The sequence below is a fragment of the Pseudorasbora parva genome, chromosome 6 (assembly GCF_024679245.1).
Source record: "Pseudorasbora parva isolate DD20220531a chromosome 6, ASM2467924v1, whole genome shotgun sequence".
NCBI classification, from domain to species: Eukaryota; Metazoa; Chordata; class Actinopteri; order Cypriniformes; family Gobionidae; genus Pseudorasbora; species Pseudorasbora parva.
Genome location: NC_090177.1, coordinates 47,330,690 through 47,349,254, shown reverse-complemented (window position 1 = coordinate 47,349,254; position 18,565 = coordinate 47,330,690). Strand labels below are relative to the sequence as shown.

General features: G+C 45.8%; 30 non-coding genes across 30 annotated transcripts; all 30 read right to left on the bottom strand.

The window, feature by feature from the left end:
* Positions 1–269: 269 nt before the first annotated feature.
* trnas-uga (transfer RNA serine (anticodon UGA)) lies at positions 270–351 on the bottom strand. The gene has a single exon. It is a non-coding gene; the product is annotated as a tRNA-Ser (tRNA).
* A 176-nt stretch (positions 352–527) lies between these two features.
* Positions 528–609, bottom strand: trnas-uga (transfer RNA serine (anticodon UGA)). The gene has a single exon. It is a non-coding gene; the product is annotated as a tRNA-Ser (tRNA).
* Positions 610–785: 176 nt separating this feature from the next.
* trnap-cgg (transfer RNA proline (anticodon CGG)) lies at positions 786–867 on the bottom strand. The gene has a single exon. It is a non-coding gene; the product is annotated as a tRNA-Pro (tRNA).
* A 1,393-nt stretch (positions 868–2,260) lies between these two features.
* trnas-cga (transfer RNA serine (anticodon CGA)) lies at positions 2,261–2,342 on the bottom strand. Its single transcript has one exon. It is a non-coding gene; the product is annotated as a tRNA-Ser (tRNA).
* A 177-nt stretch (positions 2,343–2,519) lies between these two features.
* On the bottom strand, positions 2,520–2,601 carry trnas-cga (transfer RNA serine (anticodon CGA)). The gene has a single exon. It is a non-coding gene; the product is annotated as a tRNA-Ser (tRNA).
* A 364-nt stretch (positions 2,602–2,965) lies between these two features.
* Positions 2,966–3,047, bottom strand: trnas-uga (transfer RNA serine (anticodon UGA)). The gene has a single exon. It is a non-coding gene; the product is annotated as a tRNA-Ser (tRNA).
* A 693-nt stretch (positions 3,048–3,740) lies between these two features.
* On the bottom strand, positions 3,741–3,822 carry trnas-uga (transfer RNA serine (anticodon UGA)). The gene has a single exon. It is a non-coding gene; the product is annotated as a tRNA-Ser (tRNA).
* Positions 3,823–5,015: 1,193 nt separating this feature from the next.
* Positions 5,016–5,097, bottom strand: trnas-uga (transfer RNA serine (anticodon UGA)). Its single transcript has one exon. It is a non-coding gene; the product is annotated as a tRNA-Ser (tRNA).
* A 176-nt stretch (positions 5,098–5,273) lies between these two features.
* On the bottom strand, positions 5,274–5,355 carry trnas-uga (transfer RNA serine (anticodon UGA)). The gene has a single exon. It is a non-coding gene; the product is annotated as a tRNA-Ser (tRNA).
* A 435-nt stretch (positions 5,356–5,790) lies between these two features.
* trnas-cga (transfer RNA serine (anticodon CGA)) lies at positions 5,791–5,872 on the bottom strand. Its single transcript has one exon. It is a non-coding gene; the product is annotated as a tRNA-Ser (tRNA).
* A 622-nt stretch (positions 5,873–6,494) lies between these two features.
* On the bottom strand, positions 6,495–6,576 carry trnas-uga (transfer RNA serine (anticodon UGA)). The gene has a single exon. It is a non-coding gene; the product is annotated as a tRNA-Ser (tRNA).
* A 693-nt stretch (positions 6,577–7,269) lies between these two features.
* trnas-uga (transfer RNA serine (anticodon UGA)) lies at positions 7,270–7,351 on the bottom strand. Its single transcript has one exon. It is a non-coding gene; the product is annotated as a tRNA-Ser (tRNA).
* Positions 7,352–7,786: 435 nt separating this feature from the next.
* Positions 7,787–7,868, bottom strand: trnas-uga (transfer RNA serine (anticodon UGA)). The gene has a single exon. It is a non-coding gene; the product is annotated as a tRNA-Ser (tRNA).
* Positions 7,869–8,356: 488 nt separating this feature from the next.
* trnas-uga (transfer RNA serine (anticodon UGA)) lies at positions 8,357–8,438 on the bottom strand. Its single transcript has one exon. It is a non-coding gene; the product is annotated as a tRNA-Ser (tRNA).
* A 176-nt stretch (positions 8,439–8,614) lies between these two features.
* On the bottom strand, positions 8,615–8,696 carry trnas-uga (transfer RNA serine (anticodon UGA)). The gene has a single exon. It is a non-coding gene; the product is annotated as a tRNA-Ser (tRNA).
* Positions 8,697–9,126: 430 nt separating this feature from the next.
* trnas-cga (transfer RNA serine (anticodon CGA)) lies at positions 9,127–9,208 on the bottom strand. The gene has a single exon. It is a non-coding gene; the product is annotated as a tRNA-Ser (tRNA).
* Positions 9,209–9,830: 622 nt separating this feature from the next.
* trnas-aga (transfer RNA serine (anticodon AGA)) lies at positions 9,831–9,912 on the bottom strand. Its single transcript has one exon. It is a non-coding gene; the product is annotated as a tRNA-Ser (tRNA).
* Positions 9,913–10,610: 698 nt separating this feature from the next.
* trnas-uga (transfer RNA serine (anticodon UGA)) lies at positions 10,611–10,692 on the bottom strand. Its single transcript has one exon. It is a non-coding gene; the product is annotated as a tRNA-Ser (tRNA).
* Positions 10,693–11,625: 933 nt separating this feature from the next.
* trnas-uga (transfer RNA serine (anticodon UGA)) lies at positions 11,626–11,707 on the bottom strand. Its single transcript has one exon. It is a non-coding gene; the product is annotated as a tRNA-Ser (tRNA).
* Positions 11,708–11,883: 176 nt separating this feature from the next.
* trnas-uga (transfer RNA serine (anticodon UGA)) lies at positions 11,884–11,965 on the bottom strand. The gene has a single exon. It is a non-coding gene; the product is annotated as a tRNA-Ser (tRNA).
* A 176-nt stretch (positions 11,966–12,141) lies between these two features.
* Positions 12,142–12,223, bottom strand: trnas-uga (transfer RNA serine (anticodon UGA)). Its single transcript has one exon. It is a non-coding gene; the product is annotated as a tRNA-Ser (tRNA).
* A 622-nt stretch (positions 12,224–12,845) lies between these two features.
* trnas-uga (transfer RNA serine (anticodon UGA)) lies at positions 12,846–12,927 on the bottom strand. The gene has a single exon. It is a non-coding gene; the product is annotated as a tRNA-Ser (tRNA).
* Positions 12,928–13,363: 436 nt separating this feature from the next.
* On the bottom strand, positions 13,364–13,445 carry trnas-cga (transfer RNA serine (anticodon CGA)). The gene has a single exon. It is a non-coding gene; the product is annotated as a tRNA-Ser (tRNA).
* An 838-nt stretch (positions 13,446–14,283) lies between these two features.
* On the bottom strand, positions 14,284–14,365 carry trnas-cga (transfer RNA serine (anticodon CGA)). The gene has a single exon. It is a non-coding gene; the product is annotated as a tRNA-Ser (tRNA).
* A 364-nt stretch (positions 14,366–14,729) lies between these two features.
* Positions 14,730–14,811, bottom strand: trnas-uga (transfer RNA serine (anticodon UGA)). The gene has a single exon. It is a non-coding gene; the product is annotated as a tRNA-Ser (tRNA).
* A 434-nt stretch (positions 14,812–15,245) lies between these two features.
* Positions 15,246–15,327, bottom strand: trnas-cga (transfer RNA serine (anticodon CGA)). Its single transcript has one exon. It is a non-coding gene; the product is annotated as a tRNA-Ser (tRNA).
* A 364-nt stretch (positions 15,328–15,691) lies between these two features.
* trnas-uga (transfer RNA serine (anticodon UGA)) lies at positions 15,692–15,773 on the bottom strand. Its single transcript has one exon. It is a non-coding gene; the product is annotated as a tRNA-Ser (tRNA).
* Positions 15,774–16,208: 435 nt separating this feature from the next.
* Positions 16,209–16,290, bottom strand: trnas-uga (transfer RNA serine (anticodon UGA)). Its single transcript has one exon. It is a non-coding gene; the product is annotated as a tRNA-Ser (tRNA).
* Positions 16,291–16,983: 693 nt separating this feature from the next.
* Positions 16,984–17,065, bottom strand: trnas-uga (transfer RNA serine (anticodon UGA)). Its single transcript has one exon. It is a non-coding gene; the product is annotated as a tRNA-Ser (tRNA).
* A 434-nt stretch (positions 17,066–17,499) lies between these two features.
* On the bottom strand, positions 17,500–17,581 carry trnas-uga (transfer RNA serine (anticodon UGA)). Its single transcript has one exon. It is a non-coding gene; the product is annotated as a tRNA-Ser (tRNA).
* Between the last annotated feature and the right edge of the window lie 984 nt (positions 17,582–18,565).

Genomic DNA, 18,565 nt, shown 5'->3' with positions numbered 1-18,565 from the left:
ACAAACCACCACGTAGTCGGCAGGGTTCGAACCTGCGCGGGGAAACCCCAATGGATTTCAAGTACATCGCCTTAACCTCTCGGCCACGACTACCCCGTTTAGTGAGCAGCATGCTATTTTTTGGCTGGATGTGTAGGGTAGAGTACACCAGGTAGAATGCTTCCAGCTAAAAAATCTGGATGTGTGCTGCACCTGAAGTTAGAGAAGACATTGAACTCAAACAAAGCTCCTCAAAGACACAATGCTTGGAGGAAACAGACAAAGTATCACGTAGTCGGCAGGGTTCGAACCTGCGTGGGGAGACCCCAATGGATTTCAAGTCCATCGCCTTAACCTCTCGGCCACGACTACCCCGTTTAGTGAGCAGCATGCTATTTTTTGGCTGAATGTGTAGGGTAGAGTACACCAGGTAGAATGCATCCAGCTACAAGATCTGGATGTGTGCTGCACCTGAAGTTAGAGAAGACATTGAACTCAAACAAAGCTTCTCAAAGACACAATACTTGGAGGAAACAGACAAAGTATCACGTAGTCGGCAGGGTTCGAACCTGCGCGGGGAGACCCCAATGGATTTCAAGTCCATCGCCTTAACCTCTCGGCCACGACTACCACATTCGGTAAGAAGCATGCTATTTTTTGGCTGGATGTGTAGGGTAGAGTACACCAGGTACAAAGCATCCAGCTACAAAATTTAGATGTGTGCTGCATCTGAAGTTAGAGAAGACAATGAGCTCAAACAAAGCTCCTGAAAGAAAAAATGCTTGTAGCAAACAGACAAACCACCACGTAGTCGGCAGGGTTCGAACCTGCGCAGGGAAACCCCAATGGATTCCGAGTCCATCGCCTTAACCTCTCGGCCACGTCTACCCCATTTAGTGAGCAGCATGCTATTTTTTGGCTGGATGTGTAGGCTAGAGTTCACCAGGTACAATGCACCCAGCTATAAAATCTAGATGTGTGCTGCACCTGAAGATAGAGTAGACAGCAGGGTTTTAACCTGCGCAGGTAAAACCCAATGGATTTCAAGTCAATCACCTTAACCTCTTGGCCACAACAATGTCATTCAGAAAGTAGGATGCTATTTTCTAGACTGGATGTGAAGGGTACAGTACACCAGGAAAAATTAACCCAGCTGGAAGTTCTAGATGTGTGCTGAATCTGAAGTTAGAGATGAAAATGTGCTTAAACAAAGTTGCTTCCCGACCTAACACTTGAAGCAAACAAAGCATCACATAGTCAGCAGGGTTCGAACCTGCGCGGGTAGAGCCCAATGGATTTCAAGTCCATCGCCTTAACCTCTCGGCCACGACTATCCCATTTAGCGAGCAGCATGCTATTTTTTGGCTTGATGTGAAGGGTAGAGGTCACCAGGTACAAAGCATCCAGCTACAAAATTTAGATGTGTTCTGCATATGAAGTTAGAGAAGACAATGAGCTCAAACAAAGCTCCTGAAAGAAAAAATGCTTGTAGCAAACAGACAAACCACCAAGTAGTCGGCAGGGTTCGAACCTGCGCAGGGAAACCCCAATGGATTTCAAGCCAATCACCTTAACCTCTTGGCCACAACAATGTGATTCAGAAAGTAGGATGCTATTTTCTAGACTGGATGTGAAGGGTACAGTACACCAGGAAAAATTAACCCAGCTGGAAAATCTAGATGTGTGCTGAATCTGAAGTTAGAGATGAAAATGTGCTCAAACAAAGTTGCTTCACGACCTAATGCTTGAAGCAAACAAAGCATCACGTAGTTGGCAGGGTTCGAACCTGTGCGGGGAGACCCCAATGGATTTCAAGTCCATCGCCTTAACCTCTCGGCCACGACTACCCCGTTAAGTGAGCAGCATGCTATTTTTTGGCTGAATGTGTAGGGTAGAGTACACCAGGTAGAATGCATCCAGCTACAAAATCTGGATGTGTGCTGCACCTGAAGTTAGAGAAGACATTGAACTCAAACAAAGCTTTTCAAAGCCACAATACTTGGAGGAAACAGACAAAGCATCACGTAGTCGGCTGGGTTCGAACCTGCGCGGGGAGACCCCAATGGATTTCAAGTCCATTGCCTTAATCTCTCGGCCACGACTACTAAATTTGGGAAGCAGCATGCTATTTTTTGGCTGGATGTGTAGGGTAGAGTACACCAGGTACAAAGCATCCAGCTACAAAATTTAGATGTGTTCTGCATATGAATTTAGAGAAGATAATGAGCTCAAACAAAGCACCTGAAAGAAAAAATGCATTTAGCAAACAGACAAAGCACCACGTAGTCGGCAGGGTTTGAACCTGCGTGGGGAAACCCCAATGGATTTCGAGTCCATCGCCTTAACCTCTCGGCCACGACTACCCCATTTATTGAGCAGCATGCTATTTTTTTGGCTGGATGTAAAGGGTAGATTACACCAGGTAGAATGGACCCGGCTACAAAATTTAGATGTGTGCTGCATCTGAAGTTAGAGAAGACAATGAGCTCAAACAAAGCTCCTGAAAGAAAAAATGCATGTAGCAAACAGACAAACCACCACGTAGTCCGCAGGGTTCAAACCTGCGCGGGGAAACCCCAATGGATTTCGAGTCCATCGCCTTAACCTCTCGGCCACGACTACCCCATTTAGTGAGCAGCATGCTATTTTTTGGCTGGATGTGTAGGCTAGAGTTCACCAGGTACAATGCACCCAGCTATAAAATCTAGATGTGTGCTGCACCTGAAGATAGAGTAGACAGCAGGGTTTTAACCTGCGCAGGTAAAACCCAATGGATTTCAAGTCAATCACCTTAACCTCTTGGCCACAACAATGTCATTCAGAAAGTAGGATGCTATTTTCTAGACTGGATGTGAACGGTACAGTACACCAGGAAAAATTAACCCAGCTGGAAAATCTAGATGTGTGCTGAATCTGAAGTTAGAGATGAAAATGTGCTCAATCAAAGTTGCTTCACGACCTTATGCTTGAAGCAAACAAAGCATCACGTAGTCGGCAGGGTTCGAACCTGCGCGGGGAGACCCCAATGGATTTCAAGTCCATCGCCTTAACCTCTCGGCCACGACTACCCCGTTTAGTGAGCAGCATGCTAATTTTTGGCTGAATGTGTAGGGTAGAGTACACCAGGTAGAATGCATCCAGCTACAAAATCTGGATGTGTGCTGCACCTGAAGTTAGAGAAGATAATGAGCTCAAACAAAGCACCTGAAAGAAAAAATGCTTGTAGCAAACAGACAAACCACCACGTAGTCGGCAGGGTTTGAACCTGCGCGGGAAAACCCCAATGGATTTCAAGTCCATCGCCTTAACTTCTCGGCCACGACTACCCCATTTATTGAGCAGCATGCTATTATTTTGGCTGGATGTAAAGGGTAGATTACACCAGGTAGAATGGACCCGGCTACAAAATTTAGATGTGTGCTGCATCTGAAGTTAGAGAAGACAATGAGCTCAAACAAAGCTCCTGAAAGAAAAAATGCATGTAGCAAACAGACAAACCACCACGTAGTCGGCAGGGTTCGAACCTGCGCGGGGAAACCCCAATGGATTTCAAGTACATCGCCTTAACCTCTCGGCCACGACTACCCCGTTTAGTGAGCAGCATCCTATTTTTTGCCTGGATGTGTAGGGTAGAGTACACCAGGTAGAATGCTTCCAGCTACAAAATCTGGATGTGTGCTGCACCTGAAGTTAGAGAAGACATTGAACTCAAACAAAGCTCCTCAAAGACACAATGCTTGGAGGAAACAGACAAAGTATCACGTAGTCGGCAGGGTTCGAACCTGCGCGGGGAGACCCCAATGGATTTCAAGTCCATCGCCTTAACCTCTCGGCCACGACTACCCCATTTAGCAAGCAGCATGCTATTTTTTGGCTTGATGTGAAGGGTAGAGGTCACCAGGTACAAAGCATCCAGCTAAAAAAATTTAGATGTGTGCTGCATCTGAAGTTAGAGAAGACAATGAGCTTAAACAAAGCTCCTGAAAGAAAAAATGCTTGTAGCAAACAGACAAACCACCACGTAGTCGGCAGGGTTCGAACCGGCGCAGGGAAACCCCAATGGATTTCGAGTCCATCGGCTTAACCTCTCGGCCACGTCTACCCCATTTAGTGAGCAGCATGCTATTTTTTGGCTGGATGTGTAGGCTAGAGTTCACCAGGTACAATGCACCCAGCTATAAAATCTAGATGTGTGCTGCACCTGAAGATAGAGTAGACAGCAGGGTTTTAACCTACGCAGGTAAAACCCATTGGATTTCAAGTCAATCACCTTAACCTCTTGGCCACAACAATGTGATTCAGAAAATAGGATGCTATTTTCTAGACTGGATGTGAAGGGTACAGTACACCAGGAAAAATTAACCCAGCTGGAAAATCTAGATGTGTGCTGAATCTGAAGTTAGAGATGAAAAAGTGCTCAAAAAAAGTTGCTTCACGACCTAATGCTTGAAGCAAACAAAGCATCACGTAGTCGGCAGGGTTTGAACCTGCGTGGAGAGACCCCAATGGATTTCAAGTCCATCGCCTTAACCTCTCGGCCACGACTACCCCATTTAGCAAGCAGCATGCTATTTTTTGGCTTGATGTGAAGGGTAGAGGTCACCAGGTACAAAGCATCCAGCTACAAGATCTGGATGTGTGCTGCACCTGAAGTTAGAGAAGACATTGAACTCAAACAAAGCTTCTCAAAGACACAATACTTGGAGGAAACAGACAAAGTATCACGTAGTCGGCAGTGTTCGAACCTGCGCGGGGAGACCCAAAATGGATTTCAAGTCTATCGCCTTAACCTCTCGGCCACGACTACCACATTTGGTAAGCAGCATGCTATTTTTTGGCTGGATGTGTAGGATAGAGTACACCAGGTACAAAGCATCCAGCTACAAAATTTAGATGTGGATGTGAAGGGTACAGTACACCAGGAAAAATTAACCCAGCTGGAAATTCTAGATGTGTGCTGAATCTGAAGTTAGAGATGAAAATGTGCTCAAACAAAGTTGCTTCACGACCTAATGCCTGAAGCAAACAAAGCATCACGTAGTCGGCAGGGTTCGAACCTGCGCGGGGAAACCCCAATGGATTTCAAGTCAATCGCCTTAACCTCTCGGCCACGACTACCCCATTTAGCAAGCAGCATGCTATTTTTTGGCTTGATGTGAAGGGTAGAGGTCACCAGGTACAAAGCATCCAGCTACAAGATCTGGATGTGTTCTGCATATGAAGTTAGAGAAGATAATGAGCTCAAACAAAGCACCTGAAAGAAAAAATGCTTGTAGCAAACAGACAAACCACCACGTAGTCGGCAGGGTTTGAACCTGCGCGGGGAAACCCCAATGGATTTCAAGTCCATCGCCTTAACCTCTCGGCCACGACTACCCCATTTAGTGAGCAGCATGCTATTTTTTGGCTTGATGTGTAGGGTAGAGTACACCAGGTACAAAGCATCCAGCTACAAAATTTAGATGTGTTCTGCATATGAAGTTAGAGAAGATAATGAGCTCAAACAAAGCACCTGAAAGAAAAAATGCTTGTAGCAAACAGACAAACCACCATGTAGTCGGCAGGGTTTGAACCTGCGCGGGGAAACCCCAATATATTTCAAGTCCATCGCCTTAACCTCTCGGCCACGACTACCCCATTTATTGAGCAGCATGCTATTTTTTTGGCTGGATGTAAAGGGTAGATTACACCAGGTAGAATGGACCCGGCTACAAAATTTAGATGTGTGCTGCATCTGAAGTTAGAGAAGACAATGAGCTCAAACAAAGCTCCTGAAAGAAAAAATGCATGTAGCAAACAGACAAACCACCACGTAGTCGGCAGGGTTCGAACCTGCGCGGGGAAACCCCAATGGATTTCGAGTCCATCGCCTTAACCTCTCGGCCACGACTACCCCATTTAGAGAGCAGCATGCTATTTTTTGGCTGGATGTGTAGGCTAGAGTTCACCAGGTACAATGCACCCAGCTATAAAATCTAGATGTGTGCTGCACCTGAAGATAGAGTAGACAGCAGGGTTTTAACCTGCGCAGGTAAAACCCAATGGATTTCAAGTCAATCACCTTAACCTCTTGGCCACAACAATGTCATACAGAAAGTAGGATGCTATTTTCTAGACTGGATGTGAACGGTACAGTACACCAGGAAAAATTAACCCAGCTGGAAAATCTAGATGTGTGCTGAATCTGAAGTTAGAGATGAAAATGTGCTCAAACAAAGTTGCTTCACGACCTTATGCTTGAAGCAAACAAAGCATCACGTAGTCGGCAGGGTTCGAACCTGCGCGGGGAGACCTCAATGGATTTCAAGTTCATCGCCTTAACCTCTCGGCCACGACTACCCCGTTTAGTGAGCAGCATGCTATTTTTTGGCTGAATGTGTAGGGTAGAGTACACCAGGTAGAATGCATCCAGCTACAAAATCTGGATGTGTGCTGCACCTGAAGTTAGAGAAGACATTAAACTCAAACAAAGCTTCTCAGAGACACAATACTTGGAGGAAACAGACAAAGTATCACGTAGTCGGCAGGGTTCGAACCTGCGCGGGGAGACCCCAATGGATTTCAAGTCCATCGCCTTAACCTCTCGGCCACGACTACCACATTTGGTAAGCAGCATGCTATTTTTTGGCTGGATGTGTAGGGTAGCGTACACCAGGTACAAAGCATCCAGCTACAAAATTTAGATGTGTTCTGCATATGAAGTTAGAGAAGATAATGAGCTCAAACAAAGCACCTGAAAGAAAAAATGCTTGTAGCAAACAGACAAACCACCACGTAGTCGGCAGAGTTTGAACCTGCGCGGGAAAACCCCAATAGATTTCAAGTCCATCGCCTTAACTTCTCGGCCACGACTACCCCATTTATTGAGCAGCATGCTATTATTTTGGCTGGATGTAAAGGGTAGATTACACCAGGTAGAATGGAGCCGGCTACAAAATTTAGATGTGTGCTGCATCTGAAGTTAGAGAAGACAATGAGCTCAAACAAAGCTCCTGAAAGAAAAAATGCATGTAGCAAACAGACAAACCACCACGTAGTCGGCAGGGTTTGAACCTGCGCAGGGAAACCCCAATGGATTTCAAGTACATCGCCTTAACCTCTCGGCCACGACTACCCCGTTTAGTGAGCAGCATGCTATTTTTTGGCTGGATGTGTAGGGTAGAGTACACCAGGTAGAATGCTTCCAGCTACAAAATCTGGATGTGTGCTGCACCTGAAGTTAGAGAAGACATTGAACTCAAACAAAGCTCCTCAAAGACACAATGCTTGGAGGAAACAGACAAAGTATCACGTAGTCGGCAGGGTTCGAACCTGCGCGGGGAGACCCCAATGGATTTCAAGTCCATCGCCTTAACCTCTCGGCCACGACTACCCCATTTAGCAAGCAGCATGCTATTTTTTGGCTTGATGTGAAGGGTAGAGGTCACCAGGTACAAAGCATCCAGCTACAAAATTTAGATGTGTTCTGCATATGAAGTTAGAGAAGATAATGAGCTCAAACAAAGCACCTGAAAGAAAAAATGCTTGTAGCAAACAGACAAACCACCACGTAGTCGGCAGGGTTTGAACCTGCGCGGGAAAACCCCAATGGATTTCAAGTCCATCGCCTTAACTTCTCGGCCACGACTACCCCATTTATTGAGCAGCATGCTATTATTTTGGTTGGATGTAAAGGGTAGATTACACCAGGTAGAATGGACCCGGCTACAAAATTTAGATGTGTGCTGCATCTGAAGTTAGAGAAGACAATGAGCTCAAACAAAGCTCCTGAAAGAAAAAATGCATGTAGCAAACAGACAAACCACCACGTAGTCGGCAGGGTTCGAACCTGCGCGGGGAAACCCCAATGGATTTCAAGTCCATCGCCTTAACCTCTCGGCCACGACTACCCCGTTTAGTGAGCAGCATGCTATTTTTTGGCTGAATGTGTAGGGTAGAGTACACCAGGTAGAATGCATCCAGCTACAAGATCTGGATGTGTGCTGCACCTGAAGTTAGAGAAGACATTGAACTCAAACAAAGCTTCTCAAAGACACAATACTTGGAGGAAACAGACAAAGTATCACGTAGTCGGCAGGGTTCGAACCTGTGTGGGGAGACCCAAAATGGATTTCAAGTCTATCGCCTTAACCTCTCGGCCACGACTACCACATTTGGTAAGCAGCATGCTATTTTTTGGCTGGATGTGTAGGGTAGAGTACACCAGGTACAAAGCATCCAGCTACAAAATTTAGATGTGGATGTGAAGGGTACAGTACACCAGGAAAAATTAACCCAGCTGGAAATTCTAGATGTGTGCTGAATCTGAAGTTAGAGATGAAAATGTGCTCAAACAAAGTTGCTTCACGACCTAATGCCTGAAGCAAACAAAGCATCACGTAGTCGGCAGGGTTCGAACCTGCGCGGGGAGACCCCAATGGATTTCAAGTCCATCGCCTTAACCTCTCGGCCACGACTACCACATTCAACGAGCAGCATGCTATTTTTTGGCTGGATGTGTAGGGTAGAGTACACCAGGTACAAAGCATCCAGCTACAAAATTTAGATGTGTTCTGCATATGAAGTTAGAGAAGATAATGAGCTCAAACAAAGCACCTGAAAGAAAAAATGCTTGTAGCAAACAGACAAACCACCACGTAGTCGGCAGGGTTTGAACCTGCGCGGGGAAACCCCAATGGATTTCAAGTCCATCGCCTTAACCTCTCGGCCACGACTACCCCATTTAGTGAGCAGCATGCTATTTTTTGGCTGGATGTGTAGGGTAGAGTACACCAGGTACAAAGCATCCAGCTACAAAATTTAGATGTGTTCTGCATATGAAGTTAGAGAAGATAATGAGCTCAAACAAAGCACCTGAAAGAAAAAATGCTTGTAGCAAACAGACAAACCACCGTCGGCAGGGTTTGAACCTGCGCGGGGAAACCCCAATATATTTCAAGTCCATCGCCTTAACCTCTCGGCCACGACTACCCCATTTATTGAGCAGCATGCTATTTTTTTGGCTGGATGTAAAGGGTAGATTACACCAGGTAGAATGGACCCGGCTACAAAATTTAGATGTGTGCTGCATCTGAAGTTAGAGAAGACAATGAGCTCAAACAAAGCTCATGAAAGAAAAAATGCATGTAGCAAACAGACAAACCACCACGTAGTCGGCAGGGTTCGAACCTGCGCGGGGAAACCCCAATGGATTTCGAGTCCATCGCCTTAACCTCTCGGCCACGACTACCCCATTTAGAGAGCAGCATGCTATTTTTTGGCTGGATGTGTAGGCTAGAGTTCACCAGGTACAATGCACCCAGCTATAAAATCTAGATGTGTGCTGCACCTGAAGATAGAGTAGACAGCAGGGTTTTAACCTGCGCAGGTAAAACCCAATGGATTTCAAGTCAATCACCTTAACCTCTTGGCCACAACAATGTCATTCAGAAAGTAGGATGCTATTTTCTAGACTGGATGTGAACGGTACAGTACACCAGGAAAAATTAACCCAGCTGGAAAATCTAGATGTGTGCTGAATCTGAAGTTAGAGATGAAAATGTGCTCAAACAAAGTTGCATCACGACCTTATGCTTGAAGCAAACAAAGCATCACGTAGTTGGCAGGGTTCGAACCTGCGCGGGGAGACCTCAATGGATTTCAAGTCCATCGCCTTAACCTCTCGGCCACGACTACCCCGTTTAGTGAGCAGCATGCTATTTTTTGGCTGAATGTGTAGGGTAGAGTACACCAGGTAGAATGCATCCAGCTACAAAATCTGGATGTGTGCTGCACCTGAAGTTAGAGAAGACATTAAACTCAAACAAAGCTTCTCAGAGACACAATACTTGGAGGAAACAGACAAAGTATCACGTAGTCGGCAGGGTTCGAACCTGCGCGGGGAGACCCCAATGGATTTCTAGTCCATCGCCTTAACCTCTCGGCCACGACTACCACATTTGGTAAGCAGCATGCTATTTTTTGGCTGGATGTGTAGGGTAGCGTACACCAGGTACAAAGCATCCAGCTACAAAATTTAGATGTGTTCTGCATATGAAGTTAGAGAAGATAATGAGCTCAAACAAAGCACCTGAAAGAAAAGAAAAAATGCTTGTAGCAAACAGACAAACCACCACGTAGTCGGCAGGGTTTGAACCTGCGCGGGAAAACCCCAATGGATTTCAAGTCCATCGCCTTAACGTCTCGGCCACGACTACCCCATTTACTGAGCAGCATGCTATTATTTTGGCTGGATGTAAAGGGTAGATTACACCAGGTAGAATGGACCCGGCTACAAAATTTAGATGTGTGCTGCATCTGAAGTTAGAGAAGACAATGAGCTCAAACAAAGCTCCTGAAAGAAAAAATGCATGTAGCAAACAGACAAACCACCACGTAGTCGGCAGGGTTCGAACCTGCGCGGGGAAACCCCAATGGATTTCAAGTACATCGCCTTAACCTCTCGGCCACGACTACCCCGTTTAGTGAGCAGCATGCTATTTTTTGGCTGGATGTGTAGGGTATAGTACACCAGGTAGAATGCTTCCAGCTACAAAATCTGGATGTGTGCTGCACCTGAAGTTAGAGAAGACATTGAACTCAAACAAAGCTCCTCAAAGACACAATGCTTGGAGGAAACAGACAAAGTATCACGTAGTCGGCAGGGTTCGAACCTGCGCGGGGAGACCCCAATGGATTTCAAGTCCATCGCCTTAACCTCTCGGCCACGACTACCCCATTTAGCCAGCAGCATGCTATTTTTTGGCTTGATGTGAAGGGTAGAGGTCACCAGGTACAAAGCATCCAGCTACAAAATTTAGATGTGTGCTGCATCTGAAGTTAGAGAAGACAATGAGCTCAAACAAAGCTCCTGAAAGAAAAAATGCTTGTAGCAAACAGACAAACCACCACGTAGTCGGCAGGGTTCGAACCGGCGCAGGGAAACCCCAATGGATTTCGAGTCCATCGGCTTAACCTCTCGGCCACGTCTACCCCATTTAGTGAGCAGCATGCTATTTTTTGGCTGGATGTGTAGGCTAGAGTTCACCAGGTACAATGCACCCAGCTATAAAATCTAGATGTGTGCTGCACCTGAAGATAGAGTAGACAGCAGGGTTTTAACCTACGCAGGTAAAACCCATTGGATTTCAAGTCAATCACCTTAACCTCTTGGCCACAACAATGTGATTCAGAAAGTAGCATGCTATTTTCTAGACTGGATGTGAAGGGTACAGTACACCAGGAAAAATTAACCCAGCTGGAAAATCTAGATGTGTGCTGAATCTGAAGTTAGAGATGAAAAAGTGCTCAAACAAAGTTGCTTCACGACCTAATGCTTGAAGCAAACAAAGCATCACGTAGTCGGCAGGGTTCAAATCTGCGTGGAGAGACCCCAATGGATTTCAAGTCCATCGCCTTAACCTCTCGGCCACGACTACCACATTTGGTAAGCAGCATGCTATTTTTTGGCTGGATGTGTAGGGTAGAGTACACCAGGTACAAAGCATCCAGCAACAAAATTTAGATGTGGATGTGAAGGGTACAGTACACCAGGAAAAATTAACCCAGCTGGAAATTCTAGATGTGTGCTGAATCTGAAATTAGAGATGAAAATGTGCTCAAACAAAGTTGCTTCACGACCTAATGCCTGAAGCAAACAAAGCATCACGTAGTCGGCAGGGTTCGAACCTGCGCGGGGAGACCCCAATGGATTTCAAGTCCATCGCCTTAACCTCTCGGCCACGACTACCACATTCAACGAGCAGCATGCTATTTTTTGGCTTGATGTGAAGGGTAGAGGTCACCAGGTACAAAGCATCCAGCTACAAAATTTAGATGTGTGCTGCATCTGAAGTTAGAGAAGACAATGAGCTCAAACAAAGCTCCTGAAAGAAAAAATGCTTGTAGCAAACAGACAAACCACCACGTAGTCGGCAGGGTTCGAACCTGCGCGGGGAGACCCCAATGGATTTCAAGTCCATCGCCTTAACCTCTCGGCCACGACTACCACTTTAGGTAAGCAGCATGCTATTTTTTGGCTGGATGTGTAGGGTAGAGTACACCAGGTACAAAGCATCCAGCTACAAAATTTAGATGTGTTCTGCATATGAAGTTAGAGAAGATAATGAGCTCAAACAAAGCACCTGAAAGAAAAAATGCTTGTAGCAAACAGACAAACCACCACGTAGTCGGCAGGGATTGAACCTGCGCGGGGAAACCCCAATGGATTTCAAGTCCATCGCCTTAACCTCTCGGCCACGACTACCCCATTTATTGAGCAGCATGCTATTTTTTGGCTGGATGTGTAGGCTAGAGTTCACCAGGTACTATGCACCCAGCTATAAAATCTAGATGTGTGCTGCACCTGAAGATAGAGTAGACAGCAGGGTTTTAACCTACGCAGGTAAAACCCATTGGATTTCAAGTCAATCACCTTAACATCTTGGCCACAACAATGTGATTCAGAAAGTAGGATGCTATTTTCTAGACTGGATGTGAAGGGTACAGTACACCAGGAAAAATTAACCCAGCTGGAAAATCTAGATGTGTGCTGAATCTGAAGTTAGAGATGAAAAAGTGCTCAAACAAAGTTGCTTCACAACCTAATGCTTGAAGCAAACAAAGCATCACGTAGTCGGCAGGGTTCGAACCTGTGTGGGGAGACCCCAATGGATTTCAAGTCCATCGCCTTAACCTCTCGGCCACGACTACCCCGTTTAGTGAGCAGCATGCTATTTTTTGGCTGAATGTGTAGGGTAGAGTACACCAGGTAGAATGCATCCAGCTACAAGATCTGGATGTGTGCTGCACCTGAAGTTAGAGAAGACATTGAACTCAAACAAAGCTTCTCAAAGACACAATACTTGGAGAAAACAGACAAAGTATCACGTAGTCGGCAGGGTTCGAACCTGCGCGGGGAGACCCCAATGGATTTCAAGTCCATCGCCTTAACCTCTCGGCCACGACTACCACTTTATGTAAGCAGCATGCTATTTTTTGGCTGGATGTGTAGGGTAGAGTACACCAGGTACAAAGCATCCAGCTACAAAATTTAGATGTGTTCTGCATATGAAGTTAGAGAAGATAATGAGCTCAAACAAAGCACCTGAAAGAAAAAATGCTTGTAGCAAACAGACAAACCACCATGTAGTCGGCAGGGTTTGAACCTGCGCGGGGAAACCCCAATATATTTCAAGTCCATCGCCTTAACCTCTCGGCCACGACTACCCCATTTATTGAGCAGCATGCTATTTTTTTTGGCTGGATGTAAAGGGTAGATTACACCAGGTAGAATGGACCTGGCTACAAAATTTAGATGTGTGCTGCATCTGAAGTTAGAGAAGACAATGAGCTCAAACAAAGCTCCTGAAAGAAAAAATGCATGTAGCAAACAGACAAACCACCACGTAGTCGGCAGGGTTCGAACCTGCGCGGGGAAACCACAATGGATTTCGAGTCCATCGCCTTAACCTCTCGGCCACGACTACCCCATTTAGTGAGCAGCATGCTATTTTTTGGCTGGATGTGTAGGCTAGAGTTCACCAGGTACAATGCACCCAGCTATAAAATCTAGATGTGTGCTGCACCTGAAGATAGAGTAGACAGCAGGGTTTTAACCTGCGCAGGTAAAACCCAATGGATTTCAAGTCAATCACCTTAACCTCTTGGCCACAACAATGTCATTCAGAAAGTAGGATGCTATTTTCTAGACTGGATGTGAAGGGTACAGTACACCAGGAAAAATTAACCCAGCTAGAATATCTAGATGTGTGCTGAATCTGAAGTTAGAGATGAAAATGTGCTCAAAAATAGATGCTTCACGACCTAATGCTTGAAGCAAACAAAGCATCACGTAGTCGGTAGGGTTCGAACCTGCGCGGGGTGACCCCAATGGATTTAGTGAGCAGCATGCTATTTTTTGGCTGGATGTGTAGGGTAGAGTACACCAGGTAGAATGTATCCAGCTACAAAATCTGGATGTGTGCTGCACCTGAAGTTAGAGAAGACATTGAACTCAAACAAAGCTCCTCAAAGACACAATGCTTGGAGGACACAGACAAAGTATCACGTAGTCGGCAGGGTTTGAGCTTGCACGGGGAGACTCCAAAGGATTTCAAGTCCATCGCCTTAACCTCTCGGCCACGACTACCCCATTTAGCGAGCAGCATGCTATTTTTTGGCTTGATGTGAAGGGTAGAGGTCACCAGGTACAAAGCATCCAGCTACAAAATTTAGATGTGTGCTGCATCTGAAGTTAGAGAAGAAAATGAGCTCAAACAAAGCTCCTGAAAGAAAAAATGCTTGTAGCAAACAGACAAACCACCACGTAGTCGGCAGGGTTCGAACCTGCGCGGGGAAACCCCAATGGATTTCGAGTCCATCGCCTTAACCTCTCGGCCACGTCTACCTCATTTAGTGAGCAGCATGCTATTTTTTGGCTGGATGTGTAGGCTAGAGTTCACCAGGTACAATGCACCCAGCTATAAAATCTAGATGTGTGCTGCCCCTGAAGATAGAGTAGACAGCAGGGTTTTAACCTGCGCAGGTAAAACCCAATGGATTTCAAGGATATCACCTTAACCTCTTGGCCACAACAATGTCATTCAGAAAGTAGGATGCTATTTTCTAGACTGGATGTGAACGGTACAGTACACCAGGAAATATTAACCCAGCTGGAAAATCTAGATGTGTGCTGAATCAGAAGTTAGAGATGAAAATGTGCTCAAACAAAGTTGCTTCACGACCTTATGCTTGAAGCAAACAAAGCATCACGTAGTCGGCAGGGTTCGAACCTGCGCGGGGAGACCCCAATGGATTTCAAGTCCATCGCCTTAACCTCTCGGCCACGACTACCCCGTCTAGTGAGCAGCATGCTATTTTTTGGCTGAATGTGTAGGGTAGAGTAAACCAGGTAGTATGCATCCAGCTACAAAATCTGGATGTGTGCTGCACCTGAAGTTAGAGAAGACATTGAACTCAAACAAAGCTCCTCAAAGACACAATGCTTGGAGGAAACAGACAAAGTATCACGTAGTCGGCAGGGTTCGAGCTTGCGCGGGGAGACCCCAAAGGATTTCAAGTCCATCGCCTTAACCTCTCGGCCACGACTACCCCATTTAGCGAGCAGCATGCTATTTTTTGGCTTGATGTGAAGGGTAGAGGTCACCAGGTACAAAGCATCCAGCTACAAAATTTAGATGTGTGCTGCATCTGAAGTTAGAGAAGAAAATGAGCTCAAACAAAGCTCCTGAAAGAAAAAATGCTTGTAGCAAACAGACAAACCACCATGTAGTCGGCAGGGTTCGAACCTGCGCAGGGAAACCCCAATGGATTTCGAGTCCATCGCCTTAACCTCTCGGCCACGTCTACCCCATTTAGTGAGCAGCATGCTATTTTTTGGCTGGATGTGTAGGCTAGAGTTCACCAGGTACAATGCACCCAGCTATAAAATCTAGATGTGTGCTGCACCTGAAGATAGAGTAGACAGCAGGGTTTTAACCTGCGCAGGTAAAACCCAATGGATTTCAAGTCAATCACCTTAACCTCTTGGCCACAACAATGTCATTCAGAAAGTAGGATGCTATTTTCTAGACTGGATGTGAACGGTACAGTACACCAGGAAAAATTAACCCAGCTGGAAAATCTATATGTGTGCTGAATCTGAAGTTAGAGATGAAAATGTGCTCAAACAAAGTTGCTTCACGACCTTATGCTTGAAGCAAACAAAGCATCACGTAGTCGGCAGGGTTCGAACCTGCGCGGGGAGACCCCAATGGATTTCAAGTCCATCGCCTTAACCTCTCGGCCACGACTACCCCTTTTAGTGAGCAGCATGCTATTTTTTGGCTGAATGTGTAGGGTAGAGTACACCAGGTAGAATGCATCCAGCTACAAAATCTGGATGTGTGCTGCACCTGAAGTTAGAGAAGATAATGAGCTCAAACAAAGCACCTGAAAGAAAAAATGCTTGTAGCAAACAGACAAACCACCACGTAGTCGGCAGGGTTTGAACCTGCGCGGGAAAACCCCAATGGATTTCAAGTCCATCGCCTTAACTTCTCGGCCACGACTACCCCATTTATTGAGCAGCATGCTATTATTTTGGCTGGATGTAAAGGGTAGATTACACCAGGTAGAATGGACCCGGCTACAAAATTTAGATGTGTGCTGCATCTGAAGTTAGAGAAGACAATGAGCTCAAACAAAGCTCCTGAAAGAAAAAATGCATGTAGCAAACAGACAAACCACCACGTAGTCGGCAGGGTTCGAACCTGCGCGGGGAGACCCCAATGGATTTCAAGTCCATCGCCTTAACCTCTCGGCCACGACTACCACATTTGTTAAGCAGCATGCTATTTTTTGGCTGGATGTGTAGGGTAGCGTACACCAGGTACAAAGCATCCAGCTACAAAATTTAGATGTGTTCTGCATATGAAGTTAGAGAAGATAATGAGCTCAAACAAAGCACCTGAAAGAAAAAATGCTTGTAGCAAACAGACAAACCACCACGTAGTCGGCAGGGTTTGAACCTGCGCGGAAAAACCCCAATGGATTTCAAGTCCATCGCCTTAACTTCTCGTCCACGACTACCCCATTTATTGAGCAGCATGCTATTATTTTGGCTGGATGTAAAGGGTAGATTACACCAGGTAGAATGGACCCGGCTACAAAATTTAGATGTGTGCTGCATCTGAAGTTAGAGAAGACAATGAGCTCAAACAAAGCTCCTGAAAGAAAAAATGCATGTAGCAAACAGACAAACCACCACGTAGTCGGCAGGGTTCGAACCTGCGCAGGGAAACCCCAATGGATTTCAAGTACATCGCCTTAACCTCTCGGCCACGACTACCCTGTTTAGTGAGCAGCATGCTATTTTTTGGCTGGATGTGTAGGGTAGAGTACACCAGGTAGAATGCTTCCAGCTACAAAATCTGGATGTGTGCTGCACCTGAAGTTAGAGAAGACATTGAACTCAAACAAAGCTCCTCAAAGACACAATGCTTGGAGGTAACAGACAAAGTATCACGTAGTCGGCAGGGTTCGAACCTGCGCGGGGAGACCCCAATGGATTTCAAGTCCATCGCCTTAACCTCTCGGCCACGACTACCCCATTTAGCAAGCAGCATGCTATTTTTTGGCTTGATGTGAAGGGTAGAGGTCACCAGGTACAAAGCATCCAGCTACAAAATTTAGATGTGTGCTGCATCAGAAGTTAGAGAAGACAATGAGCTCAAACAAAGCTCCTGAAAGAAAAAATGCATGTAGCAAACAGACAAACCACCACGTAGTCGGCAGGGTTCGAACCTGCGCGGGGAAACCCCAATGGATTTCAAGTACATCGCCTTAACCTCTCGGCTATGACTACCCCGTTTAGTGAGCAGCATGCTATTTTTTGGCTGGATGTGTAGGGTAGAGTACACCAGGTAGAATGCTTCCAGCTACAAAATCTGGATGTGTGCTGCACCTGAAGTTAGAGAAGACATTGAACTCAAACAAAGCTCCTCAAAGACACAATGCTTGGAGGAAACAGACAAAGTATCACGTAGTCGCCAGGGTTCGAACCTGCGCGGGGAGACCCCAATGGATTTCAAGTCCATCGCCTTAACCTCTCGGCCACGACTACCCCATTTAGCAAGCAGCATGCTATTTTTTGGCTTGATGTGAAGGGTAGAGGTCACCATGTACAAAGCATCCAGCTACAAAATTTAGATGTGTGCTGCATCTGAAGTTAGAGAAGACAATGAGCTCAAACAAAGCTCCTGAAAGAAAAAATGCTTGTAGCAAACAGACAAACCACCACGTAGTCGGCAGGGTTCGAACCGGCGCAGGGAAACCCCAATGGATTTCGAGTCCATCGGCTTAACCTCTCGGCCACGTCTACCCCATTTAGTGAGCAGCATGCTATTTTTTGGCTGGATGTGTAGGCTAGAGTTCACCAGGTACAATGCACCCAGCTATAAAATCTAGATGTGTGCTGCACCTGAAGATAGAGTAGACAGCAGGGTTTTAACCTACGCAGGTAAAACCCATTGGATTTCAAGTCAATCACCTTAACCTCTTGGCCACAACAATGTGATTCAGAAAGTAGGATGCTATTTTCTAGACTGGATGTGAAGGGTACAGTACACCAGGAAAAATTAACCCAGCTGGAAAATCTAGATGTGTGCTGAATCTGAAGTTAGAGATGAAAAAGTGCTCAAACAAAGTTGCTTCACGACCTAATGCTTGAAGCAAACAAAGCATCACGTAGTCGGCAGGGTTCGAACCTGCATGGGGAGACCCCAGTGGATTTCAAGTCCATCGCCTTAACCTCTCGGCAACGACTACCCCATTGATTGAGCAGCATGCTATTTTTTTGATTGGATGTGTAGGCTAGAGTTCACCAGGTACTATGCACCCAGCTATAAAATCTAGATGTGTGCTGCACCTGAAGATAGAGTAGACAGCAGGGTTTTAACCTGCGCAGGTAAAACCCGATGGATTTTAAGTCAATCACCTTAACCTCTTGTCCACAACAATGTCATTCAGAAAGTAGGATGCTATTTTCTAGACTGGATGTGAAGGGTACAGTACACCAGGAAAAATTAACCCAGCTGGAAATTCTAGA